Here is a 17465-nt window from a genome sequence, read left to right as displayed (position 1 = left end):
CGTCTATACTCTACAAGTTCAGAAAAAGTAGTATTCGAATATTTTGTTGGGATATCAGTTAAAAAGGAGAAAAACAAGAAGGAAAAAAAGGGACAAAGTCATCTTAATAAGTGTAGGAAAAGAGACGTTCTGAAGAATCGTTGTGAAGTATTTAGGGATAACAATCATCAAAGTTTGTACAAGAATATTAAACTATAAAAACATTGAATGGAATCCGGCACCAGTATACGTGAATGAGTTACCCTTATCATAACTGTTAAGAGTCCACCTAGTGCTGCTACCTCCAGGGGCTTTTAAAGTGCCTATGAAATGAAATTTTTGACCCCTTTTTATCCCAGAAGTCTATATTGCACTGATTCGTAATTTTCCAATTTAAGCTCTGGTCCGGTGCGTAAAACATATTTTTTTACAACCCAAAATTTGCCAAATCAGAAATGTTGTTTTCCGAGGCCTGGGACTAGTGGCGTCATAAGGTGTGTTACTTTTGACGCGTCATTTCGCGTCAGTGTATTTACTGCAAGATTGCTACTCTTTGTAGACTACGAGTAGTCCCTCTTTCTCTTAGTCCGTCGTGCGTGACGCGAAAGAAAACCGCGAGAAAAAAATGGCCGCGCGAAATCCTGGAGGCGAGGAGCGCGCGAAAGGAGGGACTACCGCCTAAGCCCAAGAGTTTGAATTATGCGTTGCTCTCACAACGCAAAAATATGATTGGCTTATGTTAGGAGCGTTGACAACGTGTTGTCAACATTCGAGATACGTGTGACGTCTTGCAGGAATGTTTTGGAACCGGAGCAAATCGAAGCGGTACCAAAGCAAATCGAAGCGTTGGAATCGCGCTTCGCAAGCCATGATGTTCTTGCGAATCTGCCAACAGGCTTTGGAAAGATTCAAATTTATCCAGTATTTTGTGTAGCAAAGCTTTCCGCCTCCAACCCGACTGCGAGCGTGTTGGTGATTTCGCAGCTCAACAGCATCGTCCAAGTCAGCGAATATAAATTCACTGAGCTTGGCGTTTCTGCCGTCCATTTGAAAGATTGAACCGGACTTTCACTTGAAACCGAACATTCACCTGAAACTTTCCGCTGCTATCGGCAAACACTTCACCGCAGCTTGATGATATTCTAAGTCAAATACATAATGTAAGTTCTCGGTTGAAACTCTGCGTTCGAAATTTTCGCAATAACTTTTAGACTTACACCTACAGACGCAGCGAAATCGCAGTTTCGCTAAACGAACACTGAACGAAGATATACTTCTCACGGCATATGTTTTTGCCTGGTTACTTGAAGAGTAGAGTAGAGCAATTTTATTCAGGCTATCTCCCGGGGTTATTGACAACAGGCGATAATAAGAGGACGTCAAGATGACAAATCCTACACCGAAAAATCACTCGGCCGTGAAAGGGCAAACTCTTGGGCTTAGACGGTAGTCCCTCCTTTTGCGCGCTCCTCGCCCCCAGAATTTCGCGCAGCCATTTTTTTCTCGGGGTTTTCTTTCGCGTCACACACGGCGGACTAAGCGAAAGAGGGACTACTCGTAGTCTATACTCTTTCAGCCGTTTTCTTTATTTTTTTAAAAACAAAAAACAACAACAACTGTTGCACGCCTTGCGTGCCTATGTTTTCTAATTGTATTTCTAATTGGTCCCAACACTTATCCTTCAATTGAGAAAATTCAGGTAATTACTCCAGCGCGGTATATTCATCCCACCAACAAACAAACAAATATGGATTTTGCAAGTCGATGGTTGAGGCCTTAGAGTGTTAGGCCTGAAATAGGCTGCGAGAGAACGGACTTTCGCCCCTCAACTGACGAGTTGTAGACTTTGATGTGTCCTTTTTACAAGGCCTTTTGACGTCATGAACTAATAAGCAACAAAGTTAAGGCCATTAACTCAACTAAATCCAATTTTTATTCTTGATTGTGACATGAGTTTGAAACTAGCGTCGACTATGGACGAACGAAAGCCATCTATTTTACTACACGATCTTCCAGACTCTATAATATTTTATAAATTCACTATCAAAGAACGCCTCCTGTTGCGTGGAGTTTGTTGGAATTGGCACCATCTCCTGAATGACTATAGCGTCTGGAAAAAGATCGACCTAACTGAAGACAGTCTTCTTTCAAGCAAAGTCAACAACAAAATACTAGAAAGCTGGGTAGCCGCTTGAGTAAAAATAATAATAATAATAATAATAATAATAATAATATAATAATAATAATAATAATAATAATAATAATAAAGTTTTTTGGGCGCATTAAAAAACTCAATGCGCTTACATCACTATAAAAAATAAATTAGTTAAATCCTATAAAATATTTATAATAACACTAATAAATAAAATAAATGAAATAATTAATTAAAGTACAGTTCCTCATAAAATTCCTCAAAACCATCCAACACATCAATGTAAGCGACTGTAAATGGCTCACAGATCTTGTGATTCATAAAGTCGCCGAAAATTGTCTCGATTTGCGAAGCCTTAACATCAAAGGTTGTTTCCAAGTGTCCGACTGTGGTATGTATGAGATAGCATTTAACTGCTCACGCTTACGAAAACTCAAGTGGTGTCTCCGAAGAGGGCTTTGTCAGGCTGCTCCGACAGTGCACTGACGTGGAGAATATCAAGCTTGGCAGCAGAGGCAACTGTCATCGTAGGTTATTGTCTGTGTGCCATAGCGTCAAGGACTTGAAGGTAGTCTCCATTCATGATGTTATCACGTTTGACGAGGGTGAGCCCGCTTTCCATGCCTGATCACCATCGATTTAACCTGGTGTTGTTTTATCACTAATGATGCGCTGCTAGCAAGTTCCTTATGCTGTCCTAATTTTGCATCGTTCACTTTTCGCGAGTGCCGTCAGATTTCAGATTGCGGTATTCGCGCAGTCCTTCAAGTTTGTCATGAAAGGCTATTAACAGTTCAATTGGAACGCTGGTTTAACATTACCGACGTTCTGTGCTTTTTCCCTGATGAGCTCCAACCGTTTCCTAACCTTTCTTATTTGAAGGTGATAGACGCCTCGATTTCCGACCTCGGCATTATGGAGATTGCCGAGAAGAGCCCGTACTTAGAAACTCTAATCGTCGGAGAGCACTGTTTTAACCCGTATAACATTCACGGCACCTTTGTCTCTACGGTTGGAAAAAAATGCAAAAAATTGAAACGGCTTAAGTCATACTCGGCTAGAATAAAAGAAAGCCATTTGACTGCTATCGGCGAAAATCTACCCTTGATAACGGACCCATATCTTAGAGACTGTCGCGACTGCTCCTCCTCCTCCTTATTGAAAGCTTAGGAGAGTCATACCACTGCGATCGAGAGCTTATGTTAATGCACAAAGCAAGCGAAGTTCGTAGGTTGTACTAAATGTAGTTGAAATAAGGGCAACGAACCGAAAAAGATAACCTTGTCTGTGCTCTGATAACTGTCTCTGTCTGTCGCATTACGTCTCAAACAGGTGCAACGATTTATTTTAGCGAAAAAAATATTTTGGGGTTATGTGAACTTTAAGGAGTTGCAAGTAATTGGAAAAGTGATGCAATCATTTCTCAAGGCTGGATAAGTACACAAGTCATTCAGTCACAACTGCCTCATCAGATGCTACAACGCATGCATTCAGGTTGACTGGAGAAGTAAAGCAATATGTTCCATTTACCATGATACCAGTTCCTGGCCTTTTGACAACTCTGTCCTGACGCTCTCTGCAAATTAGAGTGACTTGCAGAGGCGGTAAACGGCAATCTTAAACGGAATTTCCCAAATTGTAGTTAAATTGTTGGTCATTCACCCGAATCTTGGACTGACCAGTTTTTCCATGTAAATGGTAAACAACCCGTGTACTGCATCCTCGCTATAGTCATACCTGTTTGGAAAACATTTTAATTTGCACGACTGTTCCTCTCCAAAGATTATGAATTCCCGTATAGTTAGTCTACATGTTTCTGGCACTCGTTTTCCTGTTTTTAGGAAAGATTGCTAGATTCTTTGTTTGGATGAAAAGACCAGGTAAAGCTAGTAAAAACGACAAACGGTTTGTGCGGAATAGTGAAGACCTTCGTATTGGAGTTTAGACCTGCCTTTTCCACAAACCAAACTCCCACTGCATCCAATATTTCACCCAGCTTCATTGAACGGTAGGTTAACACACCTTATCAACCTGTAAGTTTTTGGTCTTGGGTTTGCGGTCTTCAGCGGTCTTCGTTTTAAATTGACACACCCACATTGGGGTTCCCCAAGAATTTTGATGACGCAACGCCAAAGGTCTACTCAACCAACTTTAAAGGGTCACAGTCACGGAAATTCTTGTCCAAATTCGTTCAAATTGTGAGGAAGTACGTTGTCTATTACAGGAATGGCCCACTTCGTGTACCACGAGGAGGTAGATTTCAAATGACTACTTGGAAGAAAAAAAGAATATATAAATTTAGCCAAGCCTAAAGGCGGAGCTCATGATTGCAATAACTGACGATAAAGGAAAAAGAGAATTATTTTTTATTGGATCAGAAACTCAAAAAACGATCAATTGTGAGCATGTAATTTTGTTCAGCGTGTGGTTTTGCTATTTTTTCGCTTAAATTTTAACAAACTATACACAACAAGCCTAACCAAGATTGTAAAAATTACCTACGCAATATCTCAGGGACTTTCCTAGAGACGATCGCACAAGGAATATGTCAGAAGAAAAGTCAACAACGCGCCAGGGGTTAATTTGCGCAGAAATTTTGCCTTTGCGAGTACGCCTTCCTCGCAGAGAAATAACGTGACTCAGAGAAATAACGTGACTTGAGCCCGCGATCCAATCGGTAAACCAGTAACTGGTCAGTGGTCAACTTTAAAAAAACACGCAACCTCGATGAGCTCTTAACCTGAGCCCGCGATATGGTCACGTGATACTGGTGAGCGGAAAGCTTGTGACAGCTGTTAATTAATAATAGCCTGGACGCCCAAAATCAAAGATGCAGCTATATGGTAATGGTGATACTCTCTTAGTTTTCAAGGTATTAGGCACCTTAAGATACCAGGACGGGACGAGGTCGGACGGCTACCGGAAGTAAATTAACTCAACCGGGCATGCGCACGAGAACTCTCGACTCATCTCTCTGCCGTCCTCATCTCGTCGAGGACGCCATTTCGCCCGACTAGCCGTCGTATCGAAAACGTGAGTATTTTGCACTTGTTTTGCCCCGATAACTGTTCCAATCGACTTTACTTTAAGTTATATTGATAGGAATGTTTAGAAGGTTCACAGTTTTCGTCAGTGTAGTGTAGAATACTACGCTGAGATACGAAAATGTGAATAAAAATATTCCTCGTCTGTTCGTTTGTGTTTCAGCAGTCACTGTTCAGACGCTATCACGAGTGTGCAAGTTCAACGCAAACTGTATGCATTGAGAATACATCAGTGTAAGTACAGTCGGTAAAATGTTGTAAGAATGAATGCCATGGAGCATCTATCGAGCAAATAAAATGCACATTTTCAAACTGATGTTAAGTTGTTTTTTTGATGCAACGTTTGTTTGATTTTTATAATGCTTGTTACAATTGCAGATGGAAATTGAAACGTTCACCAAAAGTCAGGATTCTTCGGCGACAGAATTCCCAAACGCCTTAGTGGTAAAAAGCCATCTGAAGCAGGTCGATCAGATTGTTCATTTAATTTTTTCATACGGAAATTATGGTTTCTCTATTGAAATATTGACAGATGTTTGCTTCGCCCATAAAGAAAAAGAAATTCAGCATCGCTGTTCACTATCGTTTAAGCCTAATAGGATAAGATTTCTACCATCTCTTTTGTAGTCTAATAGATGTCATTGCTTCTGTGAATAGCTTGTACGAGGTTCGAATTATTGACGTCGCCGTCCTTTGCGAAAATTCACATCTTAAGCGTTTTGTTTTTGGCAACACGACGGGACTCGCGAAAGTTTCCCGCCTCCACTGCCTTTGCTGTCCTGGCCTTCCCGTCCTCGTGTCTTAAGGTCCCTATTGGCGTAAGGACATACGTACGTACGGATAGTCACGTGACAACCAAAATTTTTCAGATCGATCGGTTACCAAATTTTCTAAGATATGGGGCCCGCTCCCGCGTCTTCGGCGCGCAGGAGCTCCGTTACTAGTATTATTTTATAGCGATTTTTTCAAGACACAAGGACAAAACTTAAAAAAGTTTAGTGCCAATCCATTTCCTCCTCATCATCTGTGGCCATAGACAACCCAAAGTGGTATCAATGCACAGATCAACTACTTCGTAAGAAACTGCCAAAGAATTTTGAAAGATCCATTGTTGCAAATACACCTTTTGGTTTATCCAAATTACGATCCAACGACCTTCGGTGTAATTAGCCGAGGATTGAGTACTCCGCGCCATTACATGATTCATTTACTCGCATACCTTACATTGTATGTAATTCCCTCAACAAGAAACCCCAATGACAAACTACTTTAAAAGTTATGAGATCTTTTTTGTGCAATCAGTGATTGCTGAAGATGTAGAGTTTAATCTCCTAGCACTATCAGGGTGTAGCGTAAGGCCAAGTTCAGACGCCGTACTTCACATGACCCGAATCGAATGCAAATGAGAAAAATCCTTTGTTCTCCCTCATTAGTATTCGATTCGGCTCATGTGAAGTACGGTGTATGAACCGGGCATAAAAAAGAACGATAATATCAGGTTAAAACATAACAGCAATTTATTACATATTCAAACATATGATAATTACATAATTCTGTTCGTTTTTGTTTATAAATCGGATAAAATATTGAGAATTTTAACGTCAAATTGTTTCTCTTTTTGATATTTCTGTCGTTCCTTTAAAAAAAACCTTTATATCCACGGTAATAAAAATACCAAATTTCAGATCAAAATGCTAGTCCTCAAGTCTTTAACCTTCTCACTCATCGTCATAAGATTGCCAAAGAAAATTCTTTCAAATAACCAACTCTTTTTCATTTGGTGTCTTGTATGAAATATGAAAAAATGCAAAACTGTTCAAAGCTTCGAGAGATAAATCTGCTGTCCCTTGAGAACGCGATCCACCATTGAACAGGCTTCAATAGCATAGCCCCACGAGAAAGACACCCCCAAACCCCTGTGTCCGTAGTTGTGCAGAATAGAGGGACACACTGGATCCCAATCCAACGAAAATTGCCTTTACGAGCGGGCCGCAGTCCCACCAGCACATCTTCCACGTCCTCGTCTCCATAGTTACGGAGTGGAGGGTAGAACGCCTTGACCTTCTCAAACAGTCTTCCGATTGGTGGATAATCCAACGTGAGATTTCCGTCCCACTAGTTGGGTTGCACCACGCCTCCCAGCCACAATTTGTCGTCACCTCTTGGTAGGATGAACACAAGGCATTGTTTTTCTCTTTTGGACTCGTCAATGTCCTCGATCAGGGAGATGCACATGGAATGATTGAGCTTTGCCATCAGGCTACCGTCATTTCTTACTTTAACAATCACCCCTGAAAAAAGACCAGCAACTTTATGATCAGTAGTCATAACTACAGACGCGTTAAATGGGGGACACGACACACACACAAAAAAGACTGACAGTGAGATTATTGATTGAGTGGTTTAATCGCTCATAACAGTGATGTATATGTAAGAAGCGAACTCTTAAATAACTTTGGAAGATGAATTTTAAGGTTGTTAACTAATTCTTCTGAAGGAAGTACTTGAAAATAAAACCACCAAGTTGAGTTGGTTACCTCTCAGAGGATACACATCCTCATCTCCAGCCAGTTCCTTAGCACTGAGTCTAGAGCAGTTGAGGATCAGCTGTGCTTTGTATTTGTTTTTCAAGTCCTCTGCCTGGTCTCTCAGAAGTCCTGTAACTTCATCGTGTACAAAGCGACAGCCCTTGTCTTTACACTGTTTATACTGTACATGACTGTGTCAACCATGGGAGACATGTGTTGGTAGGCATCCACTACACCAGTGTCTGTGTTCACAGCTAAGAGAAAGAGAAGAAGACGGGTCTATGAGAAACGTTCCTCGTTATAGAAGCAAACGTGCTACTCGAACACTTAAAAGCATTAGGGCTCTTTAGGAATGAGTATGTGCATTCAAAAAAACACTGCAGGCGGGCTTTTTTTTTTTGCAATGGTGGGGATTTCCATAGATGTAAAAAGACATTACTGCCGAATCATGGTTTAGGTTTAGACATACGTAAATGCTTCTGAAGAAGAACAGGAGTGGAATTATGACAAAAATCGACTCAAACTTATGACAAGGGTAAACATTGAATTCATGCACATAAAGACTTACCAATTTCTTGAATAAGCTTTGCATCATGACGATATCCTGGCAAATGACAGAGTTCGTTTATCTTGTCGAACTGGGTTGGAAGATTTACAACCTTACGAAATCATATCTCTATCAGTGAAGACTCTTATTCAGCATGAAAAATCTAGAAAAATAAGGAGGAGCTACCACTTTCTCTGAACCTGAACGCATCAAACTTTATCAGAATGATTTTGCAAATTGATACATACCTTGTCCTTAAAGTAGAATATAGATTGTCTGAGGTAGGCTCCAGTTTCCTTTGGCTTCATGGCCAACTCCATGAACTTAGCATAGCTGTCCATGCACCAATCCTTGTATTTCTCCAAGGGATTTTATGTCTGTGTGCCTTCCACACACCGCAGGAGGCTATTTCCACAAAGCGCCGGCAGTCTCGGAGGTGATGCATTCACCAGACGTGACAGGGGAGGCATACTCCTTTGCTACAACTGTAACTTTTTTCCTGGAGAAAGAAATTAGAGAATTAAAATGTCTGTAAAAACTCATGGAATTGGTGGGTTATTGAGCTGTTCTCAAGGTGTAATGATAATAGGAAAGGAAAGCGAAAGTTATCAGTACCTCCGCGCGAAAAGATGTGATTGTGTTGAGGTTATCTCTTTTCAACACTAAAACAAAAATCTTTTAAAAAAGACTTAGCCAGAGGGGCTGGCAGCTACCTTTGATCTCGCCGCGTTTCTGGTTTCGATGATCGCCCTAGTAAAGAAATCTGTCAGTCATTTGAGAACCGTAACGAGCATGCGCATAACTTGAACATAACGAACCGCAACCTGTTTCGCCGCTATTTCTGTCTTCGATTTGATAATTTTTATTATTCGCTGTCAGTACTTTTTAGCAACAGCCATGAGGCAATTAGGACTAAGAGAATGAAGGCCCAACTTTGTGTCAGATAAAGTGACAAGTTTCAGGTTGATATTTTCCTGCTGAGCGTGGTGAATTTCACATTCTTGGTTACTGTATCGGGAGGATAACGAAGCTGAAACTTTCATTTCGCTGTGGAAATTTTGAAGCTCATTACCGCCCATCTTCCCAACGATGAGGGAGAATATTTCCTTTGCAATTATTCTTCTCTAATTTCTATGGAAAATAGCGATGTCGAACTGTATCTAGTCTGCCATCAAATATCGCGAAGCCTCTCAGTGGAAGTCTTTAAACTGTTTCTCAACTGTTCAGAGTTGTATATTAAAACTTGAGATATAATTATATAAGCTTTTCTGTCTGAAGAAATTTTCCGTCTTAACGTACTATAATTTTGAAACACCGCATTTAATTTACTTCGTGATTGTCCTGTAATATGTGTGGTTTGAAAGACGTTCTAGGAATGATTTAAATCATGAAACTTGAAGGCAGTTACGGATAACTCAACAACACTGAAATAATAATAATAATAATAATAATAATAATAATAATAATAATAATAATAATAATAATAATGGCATTTCGGGCAGTATATCCACAGGGTGGCTCTTCGCCTGCCCGATGCTAACTAAATTTACAATTGTAAAAAGGTTAAAAGATATCTAATAGCCACTAGATGTTGGAAACCTCCTTTCCTTACTGTTCAGTTCCACTTTGAACTCTCAAATGTGAAAGCATTCCTGCTTCTGCATGGGAACGCCCAAAATGAAATTGCTGGGCACAGACGTACTGTGAACTTTTACTAGGCTGAGGTGTTTTATCACCAAGCTATTTACAATTTCTTACATGCTTTGGCATAATTTGTACTAATGATAAGCATCCGTTTTATTTGTGTGCGGGTGGAAGAAAATTGTGTCATACATCTGGGTATTAAAATAGGGCTGTCATACACTCATCTGCAAAGTGAGATATGAGACCCAGAGAAGGCAAATGAGCCATGTTATCTGTATGTGTGTGCTAGCTAGTAATGGAGTTGACAGAGGAAATGGTCATTCATTCAAAAACTGACTTTTACTTGGACAAACCTGAGTCAACAGAATCTCCACAATGTTGAATTAGGCCAACGTTGATACCTGGCTCCAAGGCTTTGGAGAATAACAAGAATTTGTATCAAGCGCAAGGGTTACTTGATTTATTTGTCTTGTAAGGCAAAGAGATGAGTAAGGATTCTAATACATCAAATTTGACCTAAAGTTTTGCTTATCAGTGGCTAGTTCCTGTAATGAAAGGATATTTAAGTAAGACAATAAGCAAGGTTAAAATAAATTCAGATGATTGCAGTCTTAAATAGTAGTTTTCTCAACTGGCAATTCTTGGTGCAAGAGAGGAGCATGAACTGTTTGAAAACTGTGTCAGAAGCGGCAAAAATAAAGTGCCAGGGACTACAAAGAGAGCAGCAAAATGAGATAGTAAAGCCAAATTTCCTGCACAGTCTCCATCCCAAATATTTGATTGGGCTCATTATTTAAGCAGTTAAGTCTAGAGGATCAAAGCAAAAGTCTGAGGCTGATTATGAAGAAACAAAAACAAAAATTATTAGTTTCAAATTTAGACCAAAGAGATGGTGATGGTTCTCAATTCTGCCGAGGGACCTATCCAGTATTCACTTTGGTAAATAATGCCAGATGCTTTGTCTGAAACCGAAGCAGACCTCTTGTATAAACAAGCTATTAGGTGAGAGGCCAAGTCGTCAACCTTAACGTAACTGAAAAACGCTGTACCTACTGTGCTCACTATAAAACGTGCTCTAATTGTTGGGAGTTTTAACAAGTTCTGTTCTATTTATATTGTTTGCTTATTTCAGTGTCCAAAATTAGTACAGCAGTGCTGAACACTTCGACACATAAAATGATTTAGGGTTACGAAGCTGTTTAAAAAGTGAACCCTTGCCATCGTGGAGTCCAGAAATACAAGCAGAAACACTCCCGTTGATACTACACAACTACAAACAAAAAAGATATGACGAATGAAATATTACAATCTCGTGTGAGCAATCTTGCTCACACGGAAATAAACATCCACGTCCATCATCCACATCACTTCGTAGTGGGGTTCCCGCTCACAGGTTTACAATGGAGTGTTTATCCCCGCTCCTTCAAAATGTCCAGAGTTTAGATGTAGGGCTTTCAACTGGAACTTTACTTTAGATGTTTTGAACGTGAAATACGCAAAATGTTGACAAAGCTTTACAAACGCTTTCCGCTCACGGAAGTCCGCCATGTTTTTTTTCCAACGAAACCAGTACTTAGTTTCGCTCGGCTAAATTTTTTAACTAGGGCGATCATAGAAACTCGGTTCCAGGCCTCGATGCCAGCCCCCCTGGACTTAACGAATCTACCAAACGTTCCTTCTTTAACACCTTTCAGCGCCTTACTATAACTTATCTTACATAAATTCACTTACCCTTTGTTCAATAGTTGAAGTGCATTGGTCATTCCCACAACTCCACCACCAATTATGAGTATACGAGGGGCTCTCTGTGGGTTCTGAAAGGAGAAACAAAGTGTAAAATAATTTGTTTAAGGGACCAGACTACTGTCGAAGCTATAAGATAACAAAGAAATTCGATGTTGGTATAGAACTGTGATGAACAATAATGAATGTTTCGTAAGATAATCCGTGCATTGTTAATCTGAATAGCTGAGACATTATGATGTGTGCATCTTGTGCCACACTTAAGAGGAATTTATTTTTTAGGCAAGCACTGAAATTAAAGAGTTAAAGACTTGTAATATCTGTACTCAACATAGCGTAAAGTGTCAATAGGTCTATTCATTCATTTTCCTTTTTGAAAGGCTATCGATAAGAAAAACAACTGTCTGTTACCTGAAGTTTCTTCGTATTGTCCAAGGTTCTTGTAGACTGCAATGCTATTTTAAAAGTCTTATGCTTCTCTTTTCGAAAGTAAGTTGAACTTTTTTTAAGGTCAAGCTATCTAAGGTTTCTTCCTAGTGGAGCCCCTTTGAGCTGCTTTTCTCTGCTTTGGAAATGCACCCATTTTATAACCAGTCGGCTCAAAGAGGCATTCAACATGCATCTCAAGAGGCTGAAACAATAAAATTCCTGATTATGACAATGGTGACGTTAAAGGCTGAACGCTGTGCACGTATGAGATTAAGGTCGATGACTAAGCGCATGTTCTTAGACCATTCACGTAGGATAGAAATGTGTTGGAAACCAACTTATTAACAGTTCTACTTATGATAAAATTTGTTTTTGGATTATATATCATGTCCCTATTTTATACATTTTAAGGCGATTATTGTCATATGCGGCATAAAAGCCGATATGGATAGATGCCCACTCCTGTTGCCTTTCTCTCAAATTCCTCTTCGTTCACCACATAAAACCAGTCAGTGGGGTTCAGTTCTCTCGGCTTCCATTGTATGCTTTCACTTTATCTTGATGGGTTTAAGAATTTGTCATGTGAACGCATAATGCTCGAACTTAAAATTGGGCTGGTAAATTTTTAGCGGGTCCAGTGTTTGCGGTATATTTGTCTAGTGAAGTCACGTGCAAAGAAACTTAACAAAAGTTTCGCCTGTTTTTGGCCCATTTGTCAATCTTCAAAATTCTCTCAGTTTATTGGTTGTCTTTAGTCATCGTTGTCAATTCTAGTCTCTTAAGTTCTCTTGTTACCTTCAGTTGTATTTAGTTGTACCTAGTTGTATATTAATAACTCGTCCAAACATGACCCGCCTAGATTAGCTCAGCTATCCGCGGGCATGTTACAATTGTAATTTTAATTTGATAGGAAATAAAATGTATGTGTGTATATGTATGTATGTATGTATGTATGTATGTATGTATGTATGTATGTATGTATGTATGTATGTATGTATGTATGTATGTATGTATGTATGTATGTATGTATGTATGTATGTATGTATGTATGTATGCATGTATGTACGTCCAAACAAAATCAAATACTGCACTTATTTGCCTGTCGTCATGGAAACTTGTTAACGAAAGTTAAATATCTGCTGAGAGGAGGAGAACGATTTGTTTCATTTAAAACGTAAATTTTCATTTCACCGCTAAACAAGAACTAATCTATTTATCAAAAAGTCACGTTGAATCACGGAATAGTGCGTTCTAATTCTGTTGGCAGCCGAGTTGGTTTAAACAATAAAACCACATCAAGCTTATACACAATGCTATTGAGTAATACAACTGAGGAGCGTTTCAACGAGGAGTATTGAACGTAGAGATCTTTATTTGACCGAAATTATATCCCACATCAGTGAGCGAGTCGCCTCATCGACTGATGAAATTAATTGGAGGTTTCAAACACTAATGCTGTGTTTAGACTTGAACGGTTTACCGAGGTACCAGAGTTTACTTACCTAGGTAAACATTTTCCGGGTGTAAACGCCAACTGATACTTTGGTAAATGACGCAAAAGACAAAAGAAATTTAACCGAGGTAAAAGTTGTAATTACCCTGTGATCAGGCATGGTTACAGTTGGTAACGGAGGTCAAGATGACAAATATATCCGCTTGTGGCGGCGTAATATTTCACTTCCCGTGGTGAGCAGATTGTGCTATTGTCGACAAAGCGTTTCTTTTCCAGTTTTCACTAGGCGATCATGGCAGATAACGTGGAAAGATTGGATCGATCTTCTTACAGCGAACAATCCGTCACGTAAAAGAGGGCATTGCATTTTTCATTCTCAGTATTATTTACAACTTTCTCTCGACAAACTTCGATCCTATGTTGTGTAATTATTGTCGATATATTTTGCCACCAGGGAGGATGCTGCATATACAACGTATCCATGCATACTCTAGGTATGATCAAGCAGCTGAATTTTCGCCGCAATATTATGGAATGAGGTCCTCGCCTATGAAAATGATGGCACCTCAATTTGCTCCTGTTCCACTGCGGTGGGATCCTCGTCCAAGTTCGATTTCATGACGTTGATAATGCAGCGCGCGCGAATGTTGAAAGATCAACTTGAGTTATTTGAGCCGGTATAAACATTGGACGAATGTACCAAGGTTAAAAAACTTGACCTTAGTAACTGTTTACCTTGGTAAAAGCTCAAATGTAAACACAGCATAACAATGCTAGAACGCATGCGTCTTATATGTTATGAAATGTATCTTTCACCTAACATATAGTCGACTTCGACGCTAACTAATCTGCGCATGTGTTTGGAGCAAATTGCTTTTGCACCACAAGGATAGCACGAGATTTGCAAAACCATATATATATTTTTGCCATGTTATCAAAGAAAGCAACGTAAGCATGACACGTTTTGCGTAATGCACTCGGGTACCTACCGCACCCAGCTCCCCTTCCCGCAAGGCTAATTATTAGTTGAAATTAATTAATTAAACAAACATTAAAGTTTACACCTTACGGCGTTATAGCGTTAGTGCATTTGTCCCTTGGCGAACAGCAGCCCCCTAAACCATCCCAATAGTGCACTCTGCACTAAAAAGGAAAAGATTTGTTAAAAAATTTGTAGAACTTAAATAGTAGTTGAAAAATGATTTTTTGGATAGGTAACTGCTCGTCACACAGGTTTAAAAGAGGCAGATGTCTCTGACAAAACGAGTCAAACTTACCAGTTTCCTCGATGAATTTGGCGTCATGACGAAATCCTGGCAAATGACAAAGCTCGTGCATCTTGTCCAACTGGGTTGGAAGATTTACAACCTAATAGAGACAACAGCGCATCCTTATTAAATTCTTCTCGATCGTATGGAAAATTCCGCGTCAAAACTAAAGGAAACAGCCATGGAGAGAACGTATTGTTGAAATACATCGGTCACTCAAATTAAATCACAGAGATTTTGTAAGTTGACGCGTACGTTCTCCTTCAAGTAGAATATAGATTGTCTGAGGTAGGCTCTAGTTTCTTTTTGTTTCATGGCTAACTCCATGAACTTAGCATAGGTGTCCATGCACCAAACCTTGGATCTCTCCAGGGACTTTGTGTTTGTGTGTCTTCCACACACCGCAGGGGGCCATTCCCACAAAGCGCCGGTAATCTCGGAGGTGATGCATTTGCCAGACGCAACTGGGGAGGCATACTCCTTAGCTACAACTGTAACTTTGTACCTGGAAAAAGAAATCGGACAATAAGTTTATGTGTCAAAGCGCATGGACTGGCGGAAGATCAAGCTTTTTTAGTGAGCAAATATAGCAAATATCATTGATGGAAACGAGAAAGAGAAAAAAAAAACGCAAAGGAGAAACCGACCATAATCGCCACACTAACCTCGCGCCAGTCCCCCTTTTTCCGCGAGGCGATGCTGCCTAGCGAAAGAGGACGTTTCGCAACTAAGAGCAGTCACTGTTTGCGCAGAACAAACGTCACTATGAGGAATTTAGTTTCTGCTTTTTCATCTCGGTCATTGATTCCTTTTTTGGAATACTATTCATTTATACTGTATGTGTCAAGGAACTTCCCGGTGTTACAAAATCACGGAACATGCTTCAGTTGTTGATAAGAAAAGAATGTCCTGATTAATGTACTCGTGACAAGAAAATTATTAATTCGCTGTTTTCTTTACTAGTTCTTCCTACCAACAATTCTCCGTAAAATGTCGATCAAGAGAATGAAATCTTGGTGCAATATTTTATCGGTTTTGAGAGAAAAACAAAGTTTTCGCTTGATGATGACGATTCTAGTCATATCTATAGGGTAATTTTGTGCCCATCAACAGTAAATTTATTTCACAATTTAAGCTTTACTTACTCTTTAGTTTTTTGACTTACGGAAAAAGCGCACGCATTAAGAGCTACATCAATACGTTCGCACGAATAGTCATGTCTTAGGATTTCATCGTCAGACTCAAAAGTTAAAACTAAATTAGACTACATAATGTGTACCTTCGAGAAGTATTTTTTAAAGAGTTTTCATAGGAATGGTCATCGAGCTTTAAAATGACTTCATTCATGGACTCAAAAGAGAAAAGCGAATTAACTAGACGCAGAAGGTTCCATAAGAGTTGAACTAGATTTCAAAATTAAGGGACTGTGCAATAATTGCTTGGAGCGGGGGCTGGGAAATGGGTGAAATATGCCCCAAAACGAAGTCATACTCCCCTTTCATTAAACAAAAATTAATTTCAACCCCCCTCACATAATGATAATAATATTAAGGCTACTCCCCTCCGCCCCCCCCCCCCCCCCCCGTTGAAAAAAGTCTCCTCCCATTGATTCCCTCATATCTAGTTTGCTTGTTGCATTTCTTCCTCTGGTACAGACATTACTTCAAATGACTCTTCGACGTATGTCGAAGAGTCATTTGAAGAGTCATCAGAATCATTGGACTCTGAGCTTGTGTCATCTTCGCATGAATTGGGATATTCCTCATCTTCTACAGCATCTCTGGCACTAAGGTTCCCACGTGCGTGGGTGGGAACTCGATCAATCAACTCAGCCTTGCTTCCACTTATCTCAAGACCTTTTTGCTTTAGATACATTTTCAACTTCTTGTTGCTTCAATTGTCCAACAAATAAGCGGAAGACCGTTCCTTTCTTCGACTCTTTTTTTGGCTTTTGCATCGAGGAACTCAATGTGCTGTACATAACTTTTACATGCAGTCTCGTCCACGTTGTACTGGAAACATACCTCTTGCAATTATGATGTCATGTGTGCTAATATTGGCATCTGATTGGGTGACATCGAAAAAACAAGAAAACATCAAAGAAAAAAGTTAAAAAAAAAAACACTCGCTTTATTGCATGTTTCTTTTCCAAGCCCCTATTTTCCGTCTCTTGGCCTAGTTTGGCCATTGTTCTCTGGGCCAATCAAAAAAAAGAGCCGAGAATGTGCTGCACTTTGCGCGACGCAATATTCAAAAGTGAAAAGTGACAGTTTTTTTGAGGAGTTCTTTACAGAAATAGTCATTTTTATATCCATCAAATTTACATATCAGAGTTTATCAAAGTTTAAGTACACTATTTGCAGGAATTTTTACGTTCTCTGGTTGGATCGCTTGTCAAGAAGCTTTGTTGTTGCCCGCAAGATGCGGAATGGAGTCATGGAGATCCAGGCGTGAAACAGATGTTGAACGGAACTTACGCGGAGGAAAAGTTGTGTGGTACAGGGAAATGGAGTTCTTCTGGACACAAAGAACGGAGAAGGAAGATCTGTACTTTCTGCCGGGAAACAATTCGGCTTCAAAAAAAATGCAAAACACTGGAGATGAGATACACTGATTTCATAATGCTTGTGAGGTTCTACTCCACTTGAGGGCTATGTATCCAGGCGCATCTTCTGAAT

At 39.8% G+C, this 17465-nt stretch overlaps 2 pseudogenes; one reads left to right on the top strand and one right to left on the bottom strand.

The window, feature by feature from the left end:
- The first annotated feature begins 1750 nt into the window (after positions 1 to 1750).
- On the top strand, positions 1751 to 3301 carry LOC149113929 (uncharacterized; annotated as a pseudogene).
- Positions 3302 to 6669: 3368 nt separating this feature from the next.
- LOC149113928 (uncharacterized) lies at positions 6670 to 16662 on the bottom strand (annotated as a pseudogene).
- Between the last annotated feature and the right edge of the window lie 803 nt (positions 16663 to 17465).

Source organism: Orbicella faveolata, unplaced genomic scaffold (assembly GCF_042242905.1).
Source record: "Orbicella faveolata isolate gen_17 unplaced genomic scaffold, um_ofav_v1 contig_14, whole genome shotgun sequence".
Lineage (NCBI taxonomy): Eukaryota > Metazoa > Cnidaria > Anthozoa > Scleractinia > Merulinidae > Orbicella > Orbicella faveolata.
The sequence above is the reverse complement of the archived record's forward strand: the minus strand, read 5'-3'. Positions and strand labels throughout refer to the sequence as shown.